The 23,882-nt window shown below is 55.1% G+C and overlaps 1 long non-coding RNA gene across 1 annotated transcript; it reads left to right on the top strand.

The window, feature by feature from the left end:
• Window positions 1-777: 777 nt before the first annotated feature.
• LOC123832268 lies at window positions 778-23,066 on the top strand. The gene is made up of 3 exons (XR_006788020.1): window positions 778-892; window positions 22,038-22,148; window positions 22,876-23,066. It is a non-coding gene; the product is annotated as an uncharacterized LOC123832268 (long non-coding RNA).
• The last annotated feature ends 816 nt before the right edge of the window (window positions 23,067-23,882 follow it).

Here is a 23,882-nt window from a genome sequence, read left to right as displayed (position 1 = left end):
CCCAGCGGAAGGTGGCGCTGGGGCGACCCTGGGGGCCGAGGCTCAGGCCTCCCTCAGTCCAGAAAGGAGCTTGTTTTGGGATGAGCTGCCCAGAGCCGATGTAGGGGCCGCAGCCTGGCTTGGGGGGCGGAGGGAAGCGGAGGTGGGGGCCGTGGGGGGGGGGTCGGAACTGAAATGGCCCGACGGCCCCTTGGGGAGATGACCGAGGGGGCGCTACCCCTTCGCCGGGGTGTGAAAGGCCAGGCAGGCCAGGAGGCGGGTGGAGACCAGCGAAGGACCCCAGCGGGGTCCACAGGGCCGGGCAGGAACCCCCTCAACCGGACATCGGGGGCCCCTGCGGGGCACACAGTACCAGGCGGTCCGAGGAGCCCGAGCCAGAGAGGATGGGGAGAAGGAAGACCAGGAAGGTCGTCATCCTGAAGAGACCAGGTCAGCCCCAAAGGGACTGTTCCGAGGATCCGACGGGACTCACTCAGCTGCACATCCGGCTTGACCTAGTTGGGGCGCCCCGCGCCCCACACCCTCGGAGCCCGCAGTGGGGACGGCGGGCGAGAAGGCGCCGCTCGGCCGCAGGCACAGAGCCGAGGCCGGCGGGGCACTGTGGACCCCTGAGCGGACCCGCTGAGCCAGCCTGTGGAGAGGGTGGGCGCGGGCCTCCCGGGGCGAGGGCCGGCGGCGACCCACCCGCCTTCTCGGGGTGTCCACGAGGTGGCAGAAGAGCCCCACCTTCCCTGGCCTGAGCAGCGGCGCACAGGGCGGGCGGGCTGGGGCAGGACCGGCCAGGACGCCCCGGGCTCCTCCAGCACCGAAGGGAGAAGAGGCGACGCTTTTGAAGCCCTTTCTGACCTGGCGAGGACGCGTGGTTCTAAGGCAGAATTTTTACTTTTACTCTGTGAGTACACTTCTCTTTTCTGCAAAGCACACAACCGCGTGATTTCTTTTCTCTTTCTTTTTTTTGGTCAATAACGTTATTTTTAGTATCGGATCTCGGGCCTGGCCCTGTGTTAAGGTTTTTATGCACTTTCATCATCCTAAGTGTATGAACGGGGTGTTTTCCCCGCCACGTGCGTTTGACCCAGAAGCCTGAGGGTGAGGCCACAGTCACCGTGGGGATGGGAGCAGGGACTCGAACCCAGGGCCGCGCGCCCCCAGGCTCCTGTCTCTGGCAGGGGGTGAGGGCTCACACACGCTTTCCACTCTGGTGTGTGCACACTGATGAGCGCACACACACATGCACACACTTGTGCACGCTCACACACAGACACGATCGCCAAAGCCCCCGCCGGGCGAGCAGCAGCCGGCCTGGACTCCGCACGGACCCCCGGGAGCGGGGCCCCTGCAGGGCAAGGGCCACGAGGCGCCCGCCCTTCCACTGCACCGCGCCGCGGGCTCCCGGGCGGGACAGCCCGGCTCCTGGCAGACAGGCTCCTCCCTTTGACCCGCGCACAGTGGGTCGGCTGGGAGGGGTTGTGCTGTCCGCCTGCGTGCGCACAGGGACGCTGCGGGTCCACACAGATGGACGGGGGCTGGCAGGGGACTCCGTCACCCCGGCTCTGCAGGAAGACGAGTTCCGATGTCGAATCGTGGGCCCTCCTCTCGGAGAGCCTGTGGGGCCCGAGCCCGCACTCGGGACCGTGGGAACTGCCGCAGCCAAGAGGAAGGAGACCGGGGCGCCTGGGTTCGAGCCCGGAGGAGCCAGGGCAGTCGGGACCCCACACCCCTTGACACCCTGTATCCATCAGAGCGCACTCACTGACGCTTGTTTAGACCCTTTGAGCTTTTCTGTAGACACAGACGTGCTGTCAGAGAGTAAGGCCGGTCCCTCCCTTTCTTTTCCATCAATTTCTGCTTTTCTCGGTATCACTTCTTCCCTTGAACTTTCTGAGTTCAGTTTGCTCTTGGTTCGCTAACTTCTCGGGTCGAACACTTGGGTTGTTGACGTTTTGCTCGCCTCTCTCTCGTAATGTGAGCGTTAGAAGTTGTGTGTTTCTCTCTCAGCACGTCCTTTGATCGGGAATTTTCACCCGCGGCGCGCCACAAGCATTTTTAAAACAGGCGACACCTGACTCTTTAGTCAGGGGCACTGACCTCCTTTCCCTTAGACTGTCGGATAAAAAAAATGACAACAGCCAACACAACAATAGGTGTCTGGTGTGAATGAATCAAAATGATACCTAATGTTTTTGGTCAGGTTGGCCAAAAATATATTTTCGGTGTGCTGCAGAATTTTAGTCATTAGTGTACGTGTGTCACGAGATGAAAAAGGTTGAAAATCACGGCTTTCGATGCATCCCACAGATTCCGACACGTATTTTCTTTTTTTTAAGATTTTATTTATTTATTTATTTTTAGAGAGGGGAAGGGAGGGAGAAAGAGAGGGAGAGAAACATCAATGTGTGGTTGCCTCTTGTGTGCCCCCCTACTGGGGACCCGGCCCGCAACCCAGGCACGTGCCCTGACTGGGAATCGAACCTGCGACCCTTTGGTTTGCAGCCCACGCTCAGTCCGCTGAGCTGCACCAGCCAGGGCCACGTTGTATTTTCAGTATCATTGAGTTAGCCGCTTTGGCGAGACACCCGCGTGAAGAAACATGGCTGAGAGTCGGAGATGAGGACCTGGGGCCTGGCTGCGTTTCGAGGTTTGGGTTTGGGTCTTCGGGGACAGAAAACGAATGAGAAAGCAGACGTGCCACAGGTCCCAGAGGAGAGGGGCGGGGCCTGGGAGGGTCCCAGAGGCACCCCGGCATCCCCTCCACTGGGCTCTCCCGGCTCTCTGAGCTTTCCTGTGCAACTCACTGCCCGCTGCAGCTGTCCACTGAGATGTGTAACAGGCACTCAAACACTCCCAGTGCAAAACCAAGACCCTCGATTCCCGCCCCCAGCCCTGCTGTTTGCTGGATCAATCACCGAGGAGAACTCGGGCGGCACAAGGAGCCCACAGAGATTTGGGGTGTGAGTACGGCTTGCTCCCACAGGGGCGCCCTCAGTGCAGAAGGTGGTCTGTTCCCCCCCCCCGCACAGGTAGGCCAGCGCTCCCTCCCATGTCTGCTTGCAAAGGCCCAGCGGCCATTTCCCACCGAGAAGCCTGAACTTCCTGCCTCGTTTTCCGGACCCCCGCCCCCCGCTCCCTCCTGTCCACTCCGACTTACTTCTCTCCCCGCCTGGCACAACCGGCTCTCCTAACCCCAGACCCACGCTCATCCTCCAAGGCATCCCACTCGCCCCCGGGGCTGCAGGCTTCCCAGGGATGTGTCCTGGTCCTCAGCGCGTGAGGCCGGGCCTTCCCTCTCGTGTCTCCTCCTAGTCACGCGCACCAGTGGCTTACTCTGCTCGATGATGCTTCATCTGTGTGTGTCTTTTGTCCCCAGGCAAGTCTGTCGGTCCCCACAATGCTTAGCACGTTCTTGGCGCTCAGTCACTGCTTCCCACCTGTTACCTGATAGGGACAGATTTGCAGCATCCGAAGCAGCTTTTTCTGGCTCCGGAAACCCGCACCTCCTCCGCCTGGGAGGCCCCGCCCTGGCCCTCACTGCTGTGAGGGTGCCGCTGGTGGCCAAGGCCAAGGCCGGGAGACCCCAGGGCCCCGCCCCCATCCTTTTGGCCTGAATGGCTCCTTTGCCGCAGGGCGGCCGAAATAAGCCCCAGGGCACAAAGACAGCTCTCTGCTTTCTCTTCCGTTCTCGTAGACAATGGTCCCCCCACTTTGGTGGGACTGAGGTCCGACTGGGGGGGCTTCTAGAAATGCTTGTCGCTATTCCCGCCAGAGACTCTGATTATGTCTGGGTGGCAAGGTGACCGAGCATCCCGGTGCTTCCAGGCGGATGGCACTGCGGCCACGCCTCGGGGAGCCAGGCTCCTGCGAGAGGAGATTCGGGCGGGCTCAGAAATGGAGCACCCCGGGGTTCCCGGAACATCTTTTCACCGGCGGCGCCTCTGTCTTCCAGCTTCCGATGAAACTGGCCGACCGCTTCCTTCCAGGTTTCCCTCGGAAACCACTGGCTGCTGGAGCCGGTCTGAACACGCCCTCCGGGCCCACGGGCCGCCCCGAGGGCCAGGCCTCACGACCCCTTTCGGCAGCTGATGGGGCCCTGAGGTCCCAGCCCAGTGGGGGTTTGGTTCCCTCGGGGCAGACTCCCGGCAGCTACGGGTTGAAACCGTGTGACCGTGTGGTTTGACCCCAGCCCTCGGCAGGGCTCAGGGTCATCTCCCCCGAGAGGAAGGGTTCCGGTTTGGCTCACAGTGCAAAGTAGCGCGAGGCTATGAAACAGCACTCAAGAGAAAAGAAGGTTTGCATGTTGGCCTTGATTTTAGACCCAGGAGCTCGCAGGGGAAAAAGGTCCACATTTCCACAGTGCGTCTGCTCGAAGGAAGAGCCCGGAAGGACACGCCTGGACCATGAGGGTGTCTCCCCTGAGCCACAGTGTCGGGGGGACAGGCGACAGCAACCTTTGACCTCAGCCACTTCAGTACCCTTGTGAGGGTGGCTGCCAGTTTACAACCATCGGGTGCTACCTTTGTCATAAAAAATGGGTCCGAGAGCAGCCATGCCCACACAGTCTTTGAAAATAAAATATTCAGCACAAGCACCCCATGCTCTCAGCGGTGCGAGGCCCAGCGCGAACTCTCTCCCTCTGGTCACTGCTCCCACAGGCCGCTGGGATGTTTCAAAACACGGGGACCCACGTCTCAGGACCAAGGAAGGGTCTTTGAAGCGATGACGGGCTCGGAAGGACCCTCTTAATTAAACAGATCTCGTTGTCCGGGCAGGGACTCGCTCTCTAGTTCATTCGGCAGTGGGACTGAAGGCTTTCTGGTGACTCTGGGCCCCTGCCTGAATTTTGTGCAATTTACGCGCTGCCGCCCGACAGCTGATTTTCCCAGCCTCGGTTCGGGGCCTTTTGAACTTGACCGGAACAGAACGTGCAGGTGTCCCGCAGCCCTCGCTGCAGCCTGAGTCCACGACAAGACTTCGGCTGCGAAGGGCTTTGTGTCGGCTTCCACTGGGCCCACAAGGGGCCTTGGGCCCCCCCCCACCCCCCCAAATCTCTGCTCTGCCCTCCCACCGGGACTTCTCTCTGCCCGGGAGCCCCTCGCTCGCTATTAATTAAACGTCTTTGTTTTCTCCTTCAATGGCCGGCCTCTCCGAGTGCATCCACCGCCCCCCCCACACTGCCCGCCTCACCAGCACACAGGCACCTCATCATTGACCGAACTTGAATCAGGGACTGTTTCTCTGCGTCTTGGAAGCTCCCTCTGGAGCCCCATAGTCCACTCTCGGATGAGAAGTCGCTCCTGCTGCGCGGGATTCCGCTGATGGCCCCTCGCAGCCTACGATGTTCTCTTCCTTCAAGAGATTTTTTTTTTTTTGCTCCATTTAACTTGTCTTCCAGCGAGGCTCCCGGGTCAGACCGGCCGGTGCAGCAGGCACCTGGACAGCCGCCTCCCAGATGTGACTCGACTGCTCACCCGAGGGCCGGGGGTTCGGAAGCTCGGCCGTGACCTTCAGCTCGCCTTCCCCCGGCTGCGGGATGTCGGTGGAGGGGGCTCGACGCAGGGGACGGCCCCGGCCCCCACCGCCTCCTGGAAGTCTGCTTCCTCCGGGAAGGACCCCCGGAGAAGTTCCTGACGCCGTTCGCTGCTCCTTTCCAGGCAGAAAACAGCTCCAGGGGCGGGGAGAGGGGGAGAGGAGGCCTCTGTGGCGGCGGTGGGGGCGTGGGGGGGGGCGGGAACCCGGGAGCACAGGCAGGTGAGGTCGGCTCTCAGGGAGCGAGGGCCGAGGGGCGTCTCCGTTATGGAAGCGGCTGGAACCACCGTCTCCACAAATTCTAGAGGTGTCATGGGCCTGCAGACACTGTTCTTTATAGAAGAGTTCTCTCTCGGACAACAGATAGCACTCGGGGTGTGTGTGTGTGTTGGGGGGGGGGGACTGAGAACACACTTTTCGTCCTGAGACGACGAGGCGGCGGCTCTCCCTGCACCGCAGTCCCCGGCTGCGGCTGCGGCGGCTGCACGTGCTGGGCCTTCTCCAGCCGTGCGGGCGGGGAGCCCACCGTGGCCTGTCCCGGGGGGCCTCCCAGACCAGCGGCTCCTCTGGCAGCCCCGGGGACTGCCGGGGAGACCTGGGTCCCCCCACTGACCCCTCAGGCGCTCCCGTTCCGAAGGTGGCATCGTGGACACCCGCGCCATTTGACACAGCGCAGACTCCAGGCACAGGGAGAGGGTCCGCGCTGCCCCACGGTGCCTGACAACGTTCCCAGGCCTTGGCAGAGGCCGCCTCCCCTCCGTGGCGTGGGCCGCACTGGGGCTCCGCCCCCGGGGCAGCTCGGCCCCTCCCCACCCACCCCCAGGTGTTCAGCCCTGCAGAGCTGCGTCCGTCCCCTGGCCCCTCTCCCTGGCCCCTGCCTGTCTTCCTGGGTCAGTGGGGAGCTCCCCGAACTTCAGGAGGGCACCCTGCAGCCTCTGTGTCCTGAGGCTCAGACCGGAGCCCGGCACCTTGAGAGCGAGTCCCTTGGCTTTGAAGCAGCTCCGCTGCCTTGCTTTTTGTCGCGGTGTCCCTGCTGCGGGTGACCAGTTCCAGGTTAGGACAGGGGGTCCCGCCACCCTGGCCACGTCGGCCAGAGTCCTGGCGTCTTTGCTCCATCTCCCTGCTGGTGACCTCGATTCCATCTTACCGGTGTGGTCTGCCTTCCCCCGTCCTGTGATCACGGTGCCGTTCCAACGTCAGATCTTTCCGGAAAGGGGCAATGCTGGGGACCGTGCGCTCTGGGAGTCGAGTAACCAAATCCTGACGCAGTTCGAGTCTGCCTGCCCCCTCGCCCCCGCGCCCCCCCCCGCCCCCAGGCCGACTCCTGGCGTTGAACTTCACACCTTCCCCCGGAGGCGGAGGCGCCGCTGCTGGGGTGTGAGAACGCGCTGGGGTGAGATTTTATCTGTCAGTCCCGTCTGAACCCCAACCCCGGCCGGGCCAACACGGCCGGACCCTGCCCGCCCTCGTCCGTAAACAAACTTGTAAACGTCCTTCATGCGCCGGAGGGTCACGTTGCCAGCCCGACGCAGACTTTCCGACGCACTTGGAAGCCCCGCTGCTGCCAATTTTCCAGTTTAAAGTGAGGGAAACATCATAAAAGGCCTCATTTCCCCTGCCCTGTGGAGGTGGATGGAACGGGGGCCCGTTGGAGGCCGTGAACAGAACAAGTTTATAAAAGTTCCACATAAAGCGGCACCTCCGACATTAGCCAGACTCAGAGGCAAGGCTGCCAGCCGCGCGTGGGTTGCTGTGACGCCGCCCCCGGGGCCCGGGCTGGGCCGGCAGGGGACACCCGGGGACACGTGCTCTCGGGAGAGGACACCTCGTGGGACAGGGTACCGGGGCCTCCAAAGGCGATGACAGTCAGGCGGCTGGATGCTGGCAGGGAAGGAGCCCAGGACACGCCACCCCCCCCCCCCGAGCGCTGCGGGGACACGTCACCCGGAGCTGCAGGCACTTGGAAAACGGCCAGTGCGGGGGGGAGGCTTTCTCCGAACCCCCCGCCTGCACGGACACGGGCCTCCGAGAGCGGCTGGCTCAGGGGCCATCGGTCCCCCCCGCCCCCAGGAGCTCCATGACCCGGGGCAGATGGACTCTGGTCACGGGAGAGGAGGCCGGAAGCCGACCACACCCAGACCGACGCTGCCACTGACCATCACTCCCCCACCGTCTGCTCTCCTGAGGGCCCGTCCGTCTCCCCGAAAACCGCCTGCTCCCCCTGTGCGTTTATTTCAGACAGTTGCCCCAGTGCCCCCTCCCCTACGTTAGCCCCGCGGGGCTCCCTCCACCGGTTTTCTGCAGACCACCCGTCTGAGTTCATCACACGGGGGCTGTCTCATGCCCAGCGGTGCACGACAGCCTGTGTATTCGGTCCGCTTTCTAGAAATGCTCTCCGTGTGCGGGACGGAGGCCTAGGCTGCAACGGCCAAGGTGCAGACCACGGCCAAGGCGTGCGGGGCCGGGGGGAGGTGCAGAGAGGGGGCCCTGGGGGAGGCCCCACCTGCCGGAGCGGGGGCTGCCCTCGCCCGCAGGAGCCCGTGCGCCCCGCGGCCCACGCGGGGGGCGCAGAGAACACGCCTCAGACCGGTGGCCGAGGGGGCGCCCTGTCCGTGCGCGGCGCCCTCCAGGCCCAGGCAGAGCCGGAGACCCCCAGCCCCAGCTCCCCAGGCAACGAGCAGCGGAGCCCGCGTTGCCTGACTCAAGTGCGCGGGGGCAACCCGCGGGTTTCTGAGCTGCAGCCCTGGAGCGGAGAAGGAGCGAAGGCGGAGTCTCGCGTGGGAATATTCTAGCCCGTGACCTATCATAAAAAATTTTCAACACCAAAGCAACTAAATTTTACATTAGCAAAAAAAAAAAACAACAACAAAAAAACAGACAGTCTCCCTACTCTACCTTAAACAGAAATTTTTTTTCTTTTCTAAAAATACTTTATTGATTATACTATTACAGCTGTCCCATTACCCCCCCTTCATCCCCCCTCCACCCTGCACACCCCCTCCCACCCACATTCCCCCCTCGAGGTCATGTCCATGCGTCATAAGTTCTTTAGCTTCTCCATTTCCCGTACTATTCTTGCCCTCCCCCCCGTCTGTTTTCTACCTACCATCTATGCTGCTTATTCTCTATACCTTTTCCCCCTCCCTCCCCCTCCCACTCCCCTGTTGCTAACCCTCCATGTGATCTCCATTTCTGTGGTTCTGTTCCTGTTCTAGTTGTTTGCTTAGTGTGCTTTTGTTTTAGGTTCGGTTGTTAATAATTGTGAGTTTGCTGTCATTTTACTGTACATGTTTTTTATCTTCTTTTTCTTAGATAAGTCCCTTTAATATTTCATATAATAAGGGCTTGGTGATGATGAACTCCTTTAACTTGACCTTATCTGAGAAGCACTGTATCTGCCCTTCCATTCTAAATGAAAGCTTTGCTGGATAGAGCAATCTGGGATGTAGGTCCTTGCCTTTCATGACTTGGAATACTTCTTTCCAGCCCCTTCTTGCCTGCAAGGTCTCTTCTGAGAAATCAGCTAACAGTCTGATGGGAACTCCTTTGTAGGTGACTGTCTCCTTATCTCTTGTTGCTTCTAGGATTCTCTCCTTCATTTTTTACCTTGGGTAAAGTAATTATGATGTGCCTTGGTGTGTTCCTCCTTGTGTCCAACTTCCTTGGGACTCTCAGAGCTTCCTGGACTTCCTGGAAGTCTATTTCCTTTGCCAGATTGGGGAAGTTCTCCTTTATTATTTGTTCAAATCACTTTTCTACTTGTTCTTCCTCTTCTCCTTCTGGTACCCCTATAATTCGAATGTTGGAATGTTTAAAGATGTCCTGGAGGTTCCTAAGCCTCTCCTCATTTTTTTGAATTCTTATTTCTTCATTCTTTTCTTTGTGGTTCTTTCTTTCTTCCTTCTGGTCCACTCCATTGATGTGAGACCCAGCTTTCTTTCCATCACTATTGGTTCCCTGTGTAATTTTCTTCATTTCACTTATTGCAGCCTTCATTTTTTCATCTAATTTGCAACCAAAATCAACCAATTCTGTGAGCTTCCTGATCACCAGTTTTTTGAACAGTTCATCTGATAGGTTGGCTATCTCTCGGTCACTTAAAAAGATGGATTCTGGAGCTTTCATTTGTTCTTCTGTTTGAGCCATCTCTCTCTCTTTTCTTTTTTTGAACTGGTCACGCCTGTTACATATGAGGGGTGGAGCCTTAGGTGTTCATCAGGGAAGGGCACCCCAGTCGCTGTGTTGTGACACTATATGTGGGGGTGGGGTCCGAGAGGAAACAATGGCGTTTGCTCCTCTCTCTGCCATTTTCAGTCCCTTCTGCTGATTCCCCCAAGAAAACTGGACCTTTCTGGTGCTGATTCCTGTGTGGGTGGGCTTGTGCGCCCCATGGGTCTTTCCACCGACATCTCCTGTGAGGCTGGGAGTCTCTCCCTCCGCCCCAATCCCCACAGGTGTTTTCAATCAGTGCCCCAAGGCTCTATCCCAGCGCTGGGATCCTGGGTCGTGCTCAGTGCCTTGCTTCACAGTCGCTGCCTCGCTGCGTTTGCCAGCCGCTGCTTGCGCGCCCAGGGTCTGCCCGCTGCGGTCTTACGAGCCCAGTCCCAATGCTCTTTGTGCTGCGACCCCTCTCTGCCTGGCTGCCCAACTCCACCCCTCCTACCGGTCTGGATGAACGTGTCTATTTTAACTCCTTGGTTGTCCGACTTCCATACAGTTCAGTTTTCTGTCAGTTCTGGTTGTTACTCTGTTTCTAAATTGTTGTTGTCCCTGTCTTGGTTGTGCAAGGAGGCACAGCGTGTCTACCTATGCCTCCATCTTGGCCGGAAGTCCAGAAAAATATTTTTAAAGTTTTAAAATAAATATGTCAATATATCAAATGGACTAAATAATTAATGGTGAGACTTTGAATAATATGATTATGAAAATCTAATATATATAATGTATTATATATACATATAACACGTATAATGAATCTTGATTACTGGATACTATACATCCTTTTCAAGTATATTTAGGACATTAGTAAAAGTTGACCAACTATTGGGCTATAAAGAGATCTCTGTAGCCCTGGCTGGTGTGGCTCAGTGGATTGAGCACCGGCCTTCAAACCAAACAGTTGCTGGTTTGATTCCCAGTCAGGGCACATGCCTGGGTTGCAGGCCAGGTCCCCAGTTGGGGGCCCACTAGAGGCAACCACACATCGATGTTTCTCTCCCTCTCTGTGTCTCTCCCTTCCCCTCTCTCTGAAAATAAATAAATAAAATCTTTTAAAAATATATCTGTAAAATGTATGCAGTTTATATAATATAGACCATACTCTCTGACCGTAGGGTAAGTGATTTAGAAGGCTTTTGTTTTTAAGATTTTGTTTATTTAGTTTGAGAGAGAGGGGAAGGAAGGGAGAAAGAGAGGGAGCGAGCCATTAATGAGAGGGAGAAGCATCCATCAGCTGCTCTAGTACACGCCCCGACCAGGGATGGAACCTGCAGCCGAGGTGTGTGCCCTGACCAGTACTTGAAACGGGGACATTCTCCTTGTGGGACAACACCAACCAGCTGAGCCATACCAGTCAGGGCAGAAGTGATCTTTAAGACAGGTTTAAAAAAAACAAACAAACCTTCTGCAATCCAAACCATATACAAGGAGAAAGGAATCTAGAAATTATTTTTTTCTAGAAATTAATGAATAGACTTTTTAAAAAAGATTTTATTTATTTACTTTTAGAGAGGGAAGGGAGAGAGAAAGAGAGAGAGAGAGACATCAATGTGCAGTTGCTGGGGGTCATGGCCTGCAACCCAGGCATGTGCCCTGACTGGGAATTGAACCTGCGATGCCTGGTTCACAGCCCACGCTCAATCTACTGAGCTACACCAGCCAGGGCCAGTGAGACTCCAGTTTTGGTGGTGGGATGTCTGGCAGAAGAACCTGGAATCCTCTGACATGGAGCTAAAAGCGTGCCTGTCCCGCGCACTGCAGAGGCTAGAGAAGGAAATCCACGGCACCCGGCTGGCACCCCGAGCCTGCAACGGGAGCCAGCGCGTGGATGACGAGGTGCATCGGCTGTACAACCCCCGGGGCCCCCCGTGGCCTTCTGAACGGGAAGGAACGAGGACCACTACTCTGTGTTTCTGCCTTCGGAGTCTGGCCCGGGATGTCTCCTGTGACCCGCCCTACTCCATGCTGCGCAGGGAAGGACGTTCTAGCAGCAGTTGCGGCGTGGCCTAGTGGGCGGAGTTGGCAGGGTAGATAGACTCCATGTCAAGCATGGCTACAGATACGGAGAAACATTTCCTAATGGGAAAAAAAGGACATTCCATCAGGAATATTAAAAAATGCCAATTTATTTATTTATTTTTATCTATTTTTAAAGATTATTTATTTATTTTTAGAGAGAGGGGAAGGGAGGGAGAAAGAGAGGAAGAGAAACATCAATGTGTGGTTGCAACTCACATGGCCCACACTGAGGACCTGGCCTGCAACCCAGGCATGTGCCCCGACTGGGAATCGAACCAGTGACCCAAATTTTTATAAAGTCATTGATACTATGGTCTCAAAATGGATGGGGCAGAAATGGACAGAACTACAAGGAGAAGTAAACAAACCCATGTTTGTAGCGGGAGACTTGAACTTCTCTCAAAAACTAATAGAACAAGAAGATAAAACCATCGTTAAGGATACAGAAGATTTTACTGATATAATTAACACATTTGATTTAATTGATTGTAGATTGACAAAAATCGCCTATGCCGTAAAAACAAGTCTTAACACATTGCGAAGGATTCAATTATCCAGAGTATGTTCTCTGAAAATAGTAACACAAAACCAGAAATTAACAGCAAGAGATAAATAGAAAATCCCTCCCAAGTTTGGCAAATAAATAATATGCTTCTAATAACTTTGGTCAAAGAAGAAAACTTACTAGAAACAAAGCAGAAACTATTTTGAACTAAATGAAACGAATACACCACATATTAAAACATACAGAATGCAGTTGCGAGAGAAAGATCTCACAGTCCACATTGCAGTGAAAAAAAATCACTATAAGGCTAAACATCAATGATCTAAATATTCAGCTAAAAATTTAGGAAAAGAATGGAAAATTAAGCCCAAGGAAAGTCAAAGGAGAGAAGTAATCAATAGAAGAGCCAACACGGATGGGGTAGAAAACAAAAGTGAAAAAGAACCGGCAAAGCTGAAAGCTGGGGAGAGTTACCGGGGAAAAGGAGAGACCGTCCAAGTAACCAGGGCCCGAAGGGGACCGGAAGGCATCCCTGCACTTCCTGCGGATGTCAGAGGATGATACAACAGCGCTGACCGGCGTGGCCTGGGTGGCTGGGCGTCGCTCACAAAGCCAAAGGTTGTGGGTTTACCCCAGGGCACATGCCTGGGCTGCGGGTTCATCCTGGGCTTCGGGTTCACCCTTGGGCTGCGGGTCCACCCCCGGGCTGTGGGTCCACCCCCGGGCTGTGGGTCCACCCCCGGGGGCGGGGGGTGCAAACGAGAGGCAACGGACCCAGGTCTCCCTCACATCGATGCTTCTCACTCTCTCTTTCTCCCTCTCTCTCAGAAAACAAAGAAATAAAATATTTTTTAAAAGATCAAATATATATAACTTTATGCTAATAAACTAAAGAGTTATGATGAACATTCCGGGAGGAATACAACATCCTAAATATATATTTAGACATATGGCTATTAAAGAAATTGGATTCATCATTTTAATCTTCCCACAAAGAGCTCCAGGCCCAGAGGCCTTCATCCGTGGATTCTTTGGAACTTGTAGAGGGAAAGAAATGCCGACAGAAAACAAAAAGAACATTTCCCAACTCAGTCTTGCAGTTATTTTTCATAAAATCCCAAACTGAAACCAGTTTCAGTGATTATATGTAAAAATTAATGTATCACGACCAGGGTGGATTTATTCCAGGAATTCAGGGTTAGTTTGCTGTTCAAACTTACTACCTTCTCAGAATAAGAAAAAGCATGATTCTCTCATATGTGCAGAAAAATCATTTGACAAAATTTACTAGCCATTCCTGATGAACATTTTCAGCAAATTACTAGCAGGAGGGAACATCCTTAATATTATAAAGGGTGTGTGTGCGAAGACCCCGTAGCAAATCCTGGGGGTCCGAGCCGGTTCAGGGAATCAAGAAAAAAAGACAGAAAGAATCAAAAGCAGGGAACTGACTCTCTCTCCTCACAGACTTCGTGATTGGTTGGATAGAAAAAAATTTTTTTAAATATACTGATGAACTATTAGAATTAATAAGTGAATTTAGCAAGGTTGCTGAATATAAGGTCCATGTAAAAAAATCAATGTATTTTGATATTCTGGTAACAATTAGAAAATGACATTTAAAAATAAGATTCCACTTACAAGGGTTTCAAAGAACCCCAAAAACACAGGAACAAATCTAACAAAAGACATTCAAGAGCCCTACACAGAGAACTACGAGACATTACTGAGATTAATTTTGGAACGTTTATTAAGTACTCAAGTTTGTAAAGTTGTCAGTTCCGCCCAAATTGATCTGCGGATTCAGTGTAATCCCAAAACAAATACGAATCTCAGCAGGAGTGTGAGTGTGTGCCTGTGCGTGTGTGTGCACGCGGGCACAAGTTTGAAGTCTATAAAACACAAAACTCTGAGAATATCCGAGATAATCCTGGGGGGGGAGTTGGAGGCCCGACTCCATCAGAGGTCAGGACCTTGTGCCTCCTCCCTCCGTCTCCGGGGTGTTGCTCTCACACCTGGCCCCGGGGAGCTGCCCCACACGTACCTACTACGTACCTTTTGGGCCTTTTTGTTCTTTGTTGTGGTGGGGGAGGGGGGCGCTGGGGGGGCGGCCGTGCACAGGAGTGTGCTGGAGCATGGTTTCATAGGGCTGCCAGCCATTGGCTTTTTTAGTTTGTAAATTGTGTGTTCATCTCTCTAGCCCATTCTTCTATGAGGATACTGTCCATTTTATCTTTAGAAGTTCCTTACATATTAGATGTTAAGTCGAACCATATGAAATTGCTATCTTATTAGGTTAAAAATGATCAAAACACCAGCAACTCCAGACGGCTAGGCCTAATGTATTAATCGGTTCTGTCTGCAAACACGCGTTAATGTTTTTCCTACTCTTTTGTTTGTGTTTTTAGTTAGCTGACGGCGCTTTTGGCCACGCACATGTTATATTTTTATGCAATATGTGTTTGCACAACCAATCCTTTTCCTTATTGCTTCTGGGATTTGAGGCATGCTTAGCAACATTTCCTGGCTATATAACTCCGAAGTCATAAAGGAATTTCCCCATGGATTTTCTTCATTTTATATCAAAATCTGTGATCCATTTGGAATATATTCTGGTTTGATGTAAGAATGGGCTCCATGATATATTTTTATATGCCTTTCGGGTATCTCAATTTCACGTTACATTTCTCCACTGATTTGAGATGTCACGTCCATCAGTATTCAGTTGGGCCTCTTTCCGGCTTTCTAGTCTTTGATTGGTCTGTCTGCATAGGCACAGGCTGATGCCACGTTGTTTGAGTCACAAGTGCTTTGCCACGTGCTTCACTCCCTGGGTGTGCTGGTCAGCCCCGCCAACACTGCACTTCCTCGGGGGGCGATTATCCAGGCTATTCTCTGCTTGTTTATCCTTCTAGCTGCCCTTTAAAATTAACGTGCCCAGTTCTAGAAACAAGCATGGTGACATTCTCATTGGGATTGTGCTATACATCAATTTAGGGGTGATTGATGTTTCTGTTCTTCTCTAGTGTTTTTTTTAAGATTTTATTTCTTTTTTAGAGAGAGGGGAAGGGAGGGAAGAAGAGAAACATTGATCAGTTGCCCCTTGCCCACCCACAACCGGGGACCTGGCCCACAACCCAGGCATGCGCCCTAGACTGGGAGTCGAACCGGCGATCCCCTGATTTGCAGGCCAGCACTCAACCGTTAAGCCGCACCAGCCAGGGCTCATTGCCTATTCTTTACCCCGAGACTCAGTGTGACCTGCCTAATGCTCCCCGAGAAATGAACAGCGGGGGGCGTATTTCCTCCTTAATAAAAGGGCAAAAGCTCCGTTTCCCCTTCCACCGGTCTCCTCCGGCGCTGGCCGGAGTGGCCGCTCCTCTCCAACTGTCCGGTGCCGTCATGACCCGCGCACGGCGGTGGGAAGACACTGCCGTGAACACCTCTCGGGGTGCTCGCGTGGGTTCCCAGGAGCGCCTGCTGCCCCCGGGACAAGCGGAGAATCAATCTTGGGTTAAACTTGAACAATGCGGGTTCTACCATGTTTCAGAAGATGACGTTTCTGCTCGGAGCCTTTCTGGGAAAAGTCCATGCTGCAAAATACCAAATTTACCAAAATACCAAAATGCAAAGAGGCGTAAATTCACGGGCGCACGTGGGCTCCAGAATCCATTCAAAAGCAGGTGAAAGGTTTTCTTCTCCCTGGGTCATCTCCCCGTGCAAAGTGACCGAGGGCCCAACTAGGGACATCACCCCGAGGAAAAGCGTCCTTGCTTCTTAGTAGTAGTAGTAGTAGTAGTAGTAGTAGTAGTAGTAGTAGTAGTATGAGATAATCGCTTGTCCAGGACTTGGGTGTCCGTGGAAACCGAGTGGGTAAACGAGATGCTCGGACGAGCAAACGAGAGTCCTCGGCTGCACCTGCCATGTGGCCGATGACCTTGGTCAAACCTGGGATGAGAAAAGGCCACGGCGAACCCCTGCCCCCGTCCTGTCTCCAGTCACCCTGTCAGCTTCACGCCGAGGGTGCACAGGAGCACAGCCAGCCCCCACACGGCCCTGCAGGCGACTGTCCTGGAGGCGACGGGATGGCAGGGCCTCTTTAAGTCTCCGGGTGACATTCGCTCGCTCGCTCACTCGTGTCATAGTTCGCGTGAAGGAGACTTTCCTGGACTCGCTCAGATAGAGCGAAATTGCCGGGCGAGGAAAAGCAATTTGCATTTCCAGAAAACTGCCGTGGACCATAAACTCTTTCCCATGCCGCTCACCAATCACCGACGGCCCCGGGTTGGCGACCGCTTCCTTCCCGTGCGCCCCCACCCAGCCCCCCGACCCCGCACGGAGCCAGCTCCGCTCTCACGGGCCCTGACGTCACACAGACTCTCTTTTTGCCGCATCAGGGAATGATGCAAGCCATTCGGGAAAATGCATGCATTCGTAGAAAAGGTCTAATTTTTTTTTTTAGAAATTGAATTTTTTTAAAGATTTTATTTATTTATTTTTAGAGAGGGAAGGGAGGGAGAAAGAGAGAGAGAGAGAAACATCCATGTGCGGTTGCTGGGGGTCATGGCCTGCAACCCAGGCATGTGCCCTGACTGGGAGTCGAACCTGCGACACTTTGGTTCGCAGCCCACGTGCGCTCAATCTACTGAGCTATGCCAGCCAGGAAAGGTCTAAATTTTTTAAAAAATCAAAATTGGACTCTGCGGACATAGACGTGCTGGTTGTGGCCAGCACTCTCGCCCGAGCCTCGAACGGCAAAAACAAAGCATTTTATTCTCCTCTTCTGCACCTCGTCCTGGGAGACACACTGAAGTCATTACGCGGCTGCGCCAATAAAAACACCCTCATTTCTTTCCTCTCAGGGACTCGGAGAAACCCGACTGTCTGCTTTCTTATAACCGGTACCTGGTGTGCTCTGTGACCCTGACCAGAATCTCCCAGACACCAAGTTTGGGGTCTCTGCCATCCCCTCCCCATGGCACCCTGTCTGGCCCGGGCGACAGGACTCTTTCTAAGGGACGCCCCTCTCTCAAGCACCGGAAATTCCAGCCCCCAGAACCCTGTGCAGCAGGCCACCAAGCGCCCACCGCCCTGGACTTCCCCAGCCTCTCCTCCTCCCCTACAAACATTTCAAAGACGTGACCAAGATCAGAAAAAAAATCCTGGCTCTAGAAGGAGAGAGAGAAGATGGAAAGTTAATACCAATCATACTGTCAAAAGCAAAATTGTAAAACGCTCTTCAGAACTTTAGTAGCACAACTCCACAGTGTGGGATGGGGACCCTTGAACGTGGTTGCCCTGCTGGAGGGATGGCCCAGGAAGGGGGGCCAGAGCAGGCGACTCAAATGCGCCACGTGTTGCCCCCAGACCCAGCAGTCTTCCAAGCATGTGTCCCCTTCTCACTTGGCAGCAGGGGACCCCAACGGCGGTTGCTGTCCTCCACCGTGGAGGGGTAGCCCCGGCACGGCCTGGACCACCAGACCCCCCCGGAATTTCACAGACCCGTGCACCCTCACGGGACTTTGCCTTCCACCATCAGCCACGGGGGTTTCTCGCCTGTTCCCCATGACACCTGCTACCTCCGACAGTTACTGTCCAGGCCAGGGCATTTTTGGCTACCCCTGTTCACTGCCCCCAAACCATCCGGGAGTCCAGACGGACGGTCCTTTGTAGCAGAGGGTACGAGGGGTGTGTTATAAGGCATATTTATGAAAAGAAGGAAACTGGAACCCCACTGTGAGCAAGAAGAAAAATGACCTTCGTTACTCCACGGTCCCGGATCTGAAATACGCACGCCTGTGCTCACGGGGCTCTGGAGACGCCTTTTGTTCCGTCCCATTGACTCGCGTTAACGAGGGTAATGAACTTGGACACTGAAGGGGGGTGACTGCCTGGGCAGCTCCTCCATGTTCCCGACTCCCTTTTCATGGGGCCTGTTTCCTGGTGGCGGTCACACTTGTTGACTCCGAAAACGAGAGAAGACACTTTCGTGGCAGGACGTCGCCATGGTGCTCCGCCGGTCCTGCCCGCGAGGCTCGGACACCCCCTTTCTCCGGGGGGCTGGGGAGCGCCGGGAAAGCAGCTGACTCCCACAGAAGCAGCAGTCACTGAGAGAAAAGGGAAGGGGACAGATTTATTCCCGTCCCACTTGTCCTCCAGAACACGGTTTCATCAGAATGCAGAGGGGACTCGCCCCAGAAGCGAAGCTGCTGCCGCGTTGAGTCTTTGGTCTGTGTTTCAAGTTTGGGAACATTAACTCCTATTATGCGATTCTGGCAGCTAATCGTTGTTTTGTTGTTTTTTTTTCCCCATTTCTAATGTTTAACCTACGAAGTTATACTTCCTCCTTCTGGAAACAATTAAAGTTTTTGTGAATGATCACACGTTGAAGGCTTTTTAATTTCCACGGCGAGGCCATTCATACCCTACAAGTCAAACGAGAAATGTTCTCAGGGGAGCATGGGGGACGAAAATGAAACACAGGCCCCGCGTTGAGGCCGCTGCACGAACACCACGCACCCCCACCCCCCCACCCCAGTCCCCAGGGAAAGGTACAGTCGCCTGCTGTACCCCCCTCCATCCTCATTTGCCCAGGGCCGGTCCTGACGGTCTGGTTTGGTTTCTGGTTCTACAAAACGTGTCGTGGAGGGGGCTTTACGACGCTCGTTTTTATGATGAATGTCTTTTTAGAGATCGTCATAAACACCAATAAACCTGTTCAGTTTCCTGCTTAAATCCTTGTTAAAAAGGCTTTTGCTAGAAGGCCCCAGGCTCCTTTAAAAGTCCCACGGACTCTGCTTTCCAAAGCAGTTTTGTATCTGAGGCGATAAATAACGTTTCCAGGGAATGCACCGGAGCACGGACATAAATCTCACGCAGGGCCGGGCAGCGGATGACGTTTGTGAGAAGCCAGACGCGCTGCTGCTTATTTGGGGAGAAAGCAGAAAATCCCTCCCTTCAGACCAGAAAAGCCGACATGGAGACCTTCCCCGTTTTGTGGGGGACGACATGCTATAACTCTTCCCGTTTTTGGCTCCTTTCTCCCGTTGGAAAACAGTTCAGGACGGCCAGAAAGGAAAATGGATGTCTTTTCTCTGAGTAGTTCGGGACAACTTGAGAAGAACATTCTTACTGAGGAAGAAAAGCCACTGGCTGGTTAAAGAAGCCACAGGCAGTGGGGGCTGGGGGCAACCAACCCCCACCCCGGGGCATTCTCAGCAGGGCTAGGGCAGGCCCTCGCTGATGCAGACAACTCCCCGAGATAAAGTGACAGAGAGTAAAATCTGTTGAAATCGTTTTAAAAATTTTTCTGGGAAAAAAAATGTTTAATTCTCACCAGAGGATATGTTCATTGATTTGAGAGAGAGAGGAAGGGAGAGGGAGGGAGAGGGAGGGAGACAGAGAGGAACATCGCTCGGTTGCCTCCCCCATACCCCCCCCCATCAAGGATCGAACCCACAACCTTTTGGTGTGTGGGATGATGCCCCAGCTAACCGAGCCACCCAACCAGGGATGGGAAAAAAATGTTTTCAAGGCTTAAAAAGGTATGTAGCAAAAGGTAACACATTTTTAATGTGTACAAAACACTAATAGGAAGTTTATTTCAGCAGAAGATAAAAGCAACACATAAAATGCTCTCGCGTTATCGGCCGCCGTATCTCACGCCTGTCCGGGTGCACTTGCCCCGGAACCGCGACCGCGGCAGCGCGCAGCACAACCGGGAGAATCACCGCGGCTGCTCGCCTCGCCGCGCCCGGAGGGGGGCGCTGGCTCGCGTTGGAAGGAGCGCGGAGGGCTGCAGCTTTGGCCCAAGTGAAGGGCACTTCGCCGAACGCTCTTAGCTACAGTGACTCTCTCTTCTTCCCCTGACCTGCGGGCATCGGCGATTTTAAACACAGTTTGTCCACAGTCGTGTTCCGTAGACAGCAGGCAGGATGCAATGAACACGTCTAGATGGTTCTCTACAAAAAGACGACGGAAGTGGGACATCACCCTTAGAACAGGGAGAAGGACAGGCCGCTCGCCTTTGCGCGTGCCGCAGCCCACGGCCGGGGGCTCGGCCGTCGCCGCATTGCCGCGTACACCCGAGGTCTGGGGGGCGCGCTCCGGGTCGGGGCTCACAGCTGGGCTGCGTGCGGGTTTGGTCCCCGGTCGGGGAGGGCACGGGAGGCAACCCGCTGGTGTTTCCTCTCTCTTTCCCCTCTCCTCTCTCTAAAAACAGTAAAAACAGCCTCTGGTGAGAATTTTTAAAAATATGTAAATTCAGCACACTTCCTTTAACCACGCGTGGCTCTGTGCGTCTACGCCACGTTGTACAGAGTTGTCCGCAGAAGCGACCTCACGGGCTATATGTCCACGATTTGAACACCGCAGGTGGGGGAAGCCCTCCACCCACGGGGCAGCACGGACCTGGGTGGATAGCGTGTGAGCCCGAATCACGACTTTTCTTTTTTTTTTAAACAGTCTTTTTTTTAAGATTTTATTTATTTATTTTAGAGAGAGAAGGGAGGAAGAGAGAGAGAGAGAAACATCAATGTGCGGTTGCTGGGGGTCATGGTCTGCAACCCAGGCATGTGCCCTGACTGGGAATCGAACCTGCGACACTTTGGTTCACATCCCGCGCTCAATCCACTGAGCTATGCCAGCCAGGGCTGGGTTCTGTCTGGTTTTTCACGCTGTCGGACGATGCTGCCAGCAGCATCTGTGGTGTCCAGGGGCTTGGGGGGAGTTTCTCCAGGTGTCCCCCACGGAGGAATCGCGGGGTGAAGGGAAGGGGATTTTTAACTTGACTGGCTAGCTTGCCCTGCCCCCCACCCGGTGGTCCTGAGTACAGCCCCCCCTCAGCATCTCCACTCTCCCGACCCCACATGACCTTGCCGGCACCGGGCCTGGCCACGCCTACATTTCTGCGCAGCTGGGAGCTCTGGGTTGGTGTGTGATTGCTGGGGTTTCCCTGGTTACCAGGTGCCGAGGTGCCGGGGAGGCTGCCGGAGCGGGACAGGCCCCTGCTCCGAGCTCACTGCTGAGCAAAGGGATGACTTAGACCGGACACCGGTTTGCGAGGGGCTCACTGCATTCTCCCCTCGTCCAGCCCAAGACTCCTTTCCCCCCAGGTGGGGGCAGAAGTTATGTGGAATCCACCTTCTCCCTGTGCTCCACAACAGCCTGAGCTCACTGGGGAGGTAGAGCTGCCTGTCCCTTGTTGGGAAGAGTCCCCGAGACTCATAGGAGGACGCATATCGAGCTTCTATGAGGAGAGTGGCCCGGTGAGGGGGCTCAGGCACCGGGGGCCAAGATGCCGGTGTCCAGGGCTGGCAGGAGCAGAGAGGGCTGGTCCAGGGTGTCCCGTGTTTCCAGGTGTGGCCCTCAGATCGGAGGGGCTCCCTCCGATGTTCCAGTCTGGGAAGGGCTCTGCATTTGGGCGGGATGAAGGTCAAGAGCCTCAGGAACGAAGGGCATTCGCCTGCCGCTTGCCTGGCAGGACGCAGGCCTGGAGTCAAACCTGACTGAACAGGGAAAAGGAAACGGTGTTTCCAAGCTGGGCGCGCGGGGAAGGCTCACGTGGTCACCCGGCGGTCTCGATGCGCTGGACCCTGAGCGCCTGGGGGGCCCAGCAGTCAGCTCAGCCCCCAGGTCCGGGGGCTGAAGGGGGCGCTCTCTCTGCAGGGCGAGGAAGAACTGGCCAGGCAGACTGGGGAGTTAAGGAAGTTGGGCCCCCCCCCGGGGAGTAGTAGGTGGGGAGCTCTCGGAGCATCGCTTTTGTTCTTTTAAGGATCACGACTCGCGTGGATCTGCTCCTGAACGAGGATCCAGGCTGCGGTGTGGGCGACAGATTGGGGCGCAGGAGCCCGGACGGGGCCGAGGAGACTTGGCACAGAAGCAGGTGACAAGTGACAGTGGCCCAGGCAACGGCGGTGGCAGTGGGGACTGGGTGCATGTGAGAGGGCTGGGGAGGGAAGCGTGGAGCCTCCTGCTGCCCTGGCTGGGGCGGGGGGGTGGGGGGTGGCGCGTGGGGGTGAGGAGGAGTCGGCCGGTGGGAGGAACTCTGGGAAGGGCGGGGGTGGGAGGGCAGAGGAGGGTTCTGCCCCGGCACGCTCACTCGCGCGGCCTGTGACTGCAGGGGCCTCACGGGCAGTGGGGGGCCCTGTCTGAAGCTCGGGCGCAGGGCCCGGCTGTGGCCATGCAGCTTCTGGGGAGCAGCAGGCTATATATAAGGGTAATAAATAAGGCCCTGGCTGTACAGGCTTTGCCCGAAGAGAGTGAGAAGAAAAGGGGGCCTGGGACAGACGTGGTTGCTCATGTGAGGTTTTTTTTAAAGATTTTATTTATTTTTATTTTTATTTATTTATTTTTAGAGAGGGAAGGGAGGAAGAAAGAGAGAGAGAAACACCAATGTGCGGTTGCTTGGAGGTCATGGCCTGCAACCCAGGCATGTGCCCTGGCTGGGAATCGAACCTGCGACACTTTGATTCGCAGCCCACGCTCCATCCACTGAGCTACGCCAGCCAGGGTGCTCATGGGAGTTTAAAATAGAGGAGTTTTGTGTTGAACTAACTGCCTCCACCTCTTTATTGCCACACCAAACACTATACTCACAACCATTTCCCCAGCTTTATCTGACATCTCGTATAAGACTGGCTACCACTGAGGCCGGGCCCTCGCTGCTATCAGCAACATCCTCAGGAGCCTCAGATCGGCCGAGGCAGGAGCCGGCCCGACCATCGGCACCGCCGCGGTGGAGTTCCGGCTGCACGTTGTTCGATAATGAGGCTCTTCGCTCACGGTTAGCTTGTAAAGTTCCTAATTAAACGAGAATGGGAAAACACGTTTGCCATTTATTTCCGAGCACGCGGCCTTTGATAACGAAGCGAGGCATCCGCGGGGCCTGTGCCGGCAGGAGCCTCCCCACCTGGGCCGTCAGGGTCGGCTAGAAAGACATGGGATCCACTGTTCTTACACATTCAAAGGGTGTTTTCCTCTTCAAAGCCGGGGATTAGTCAATGATTATGCCCTTTGAAAGGACATAATTGAAACTGCTTTTTGGGGGGGGCCCGACGCTCCCATGAGTATCTGCCTCAGGGGTTCATGAATCTCCTCTGAGGAGGAGGGTGCGGAGGGGGGGAGGGGGGGAGGGGGCTTGAGTTTTGGAATCAGCCAAGTCACCCGGAGCCAAGTTCGATGAGTAAGAGGGAGGCTCAGCGTAGTCATATCAGACCAGCAAAGCGTCCTGCCATCCCCCCGACCCCACCCCAGCCCGCTCCCCCCAGTGCTCACCGGCTCGTGAGGGCGCCTCCGTCCCCCAGCCCAGAGACTGAGTTCATCCTTCGTCATTTAAATGCATTGTCTTTCGCCTCCTTTTACACACCCACACCTAATCCGCCACCCAGGGAAGGCAGCTTTGTTGTCCAACACGCACCCACTCAGAACCTTCCATCGCCTCCCTCTCCCTGCATCCTCCCAGGGCCAGGGCCACAGGGGCGTCCCAAGGAGGTGCCGGTCCCCCGTCCCTTCATGCTCTCCAGGCCCACGGCACCACCTTCGGCCCACAGGGCAGGCGCCGCTGGTCTCCCACCGAGCGCCCTCTGCAGCTCTCTTCACCCTGCCGGCACCCCAACAG

Source organism: Phyllostomus hastatus, unplaced genomic scaffold, assembly GCF_019186645.2.
Source record: "Phyllostomus hastatus isolate PE091 unplaced genomic scaffold, TTU_PhHast_1.1 phas_scaffold_182, whole genome shotgun sequence".
NCBI classification, from domain to species: domain Eukaryota; kingdom Metazoa; phylum Chordata; class Mammalia; order Chiroptera; family Phyllostomidae; genus Phyllostomus; species Phyllostomus hastatus.
This window is presented reverse-complemented; position numbering and strand designations above follow the sequence as displayed.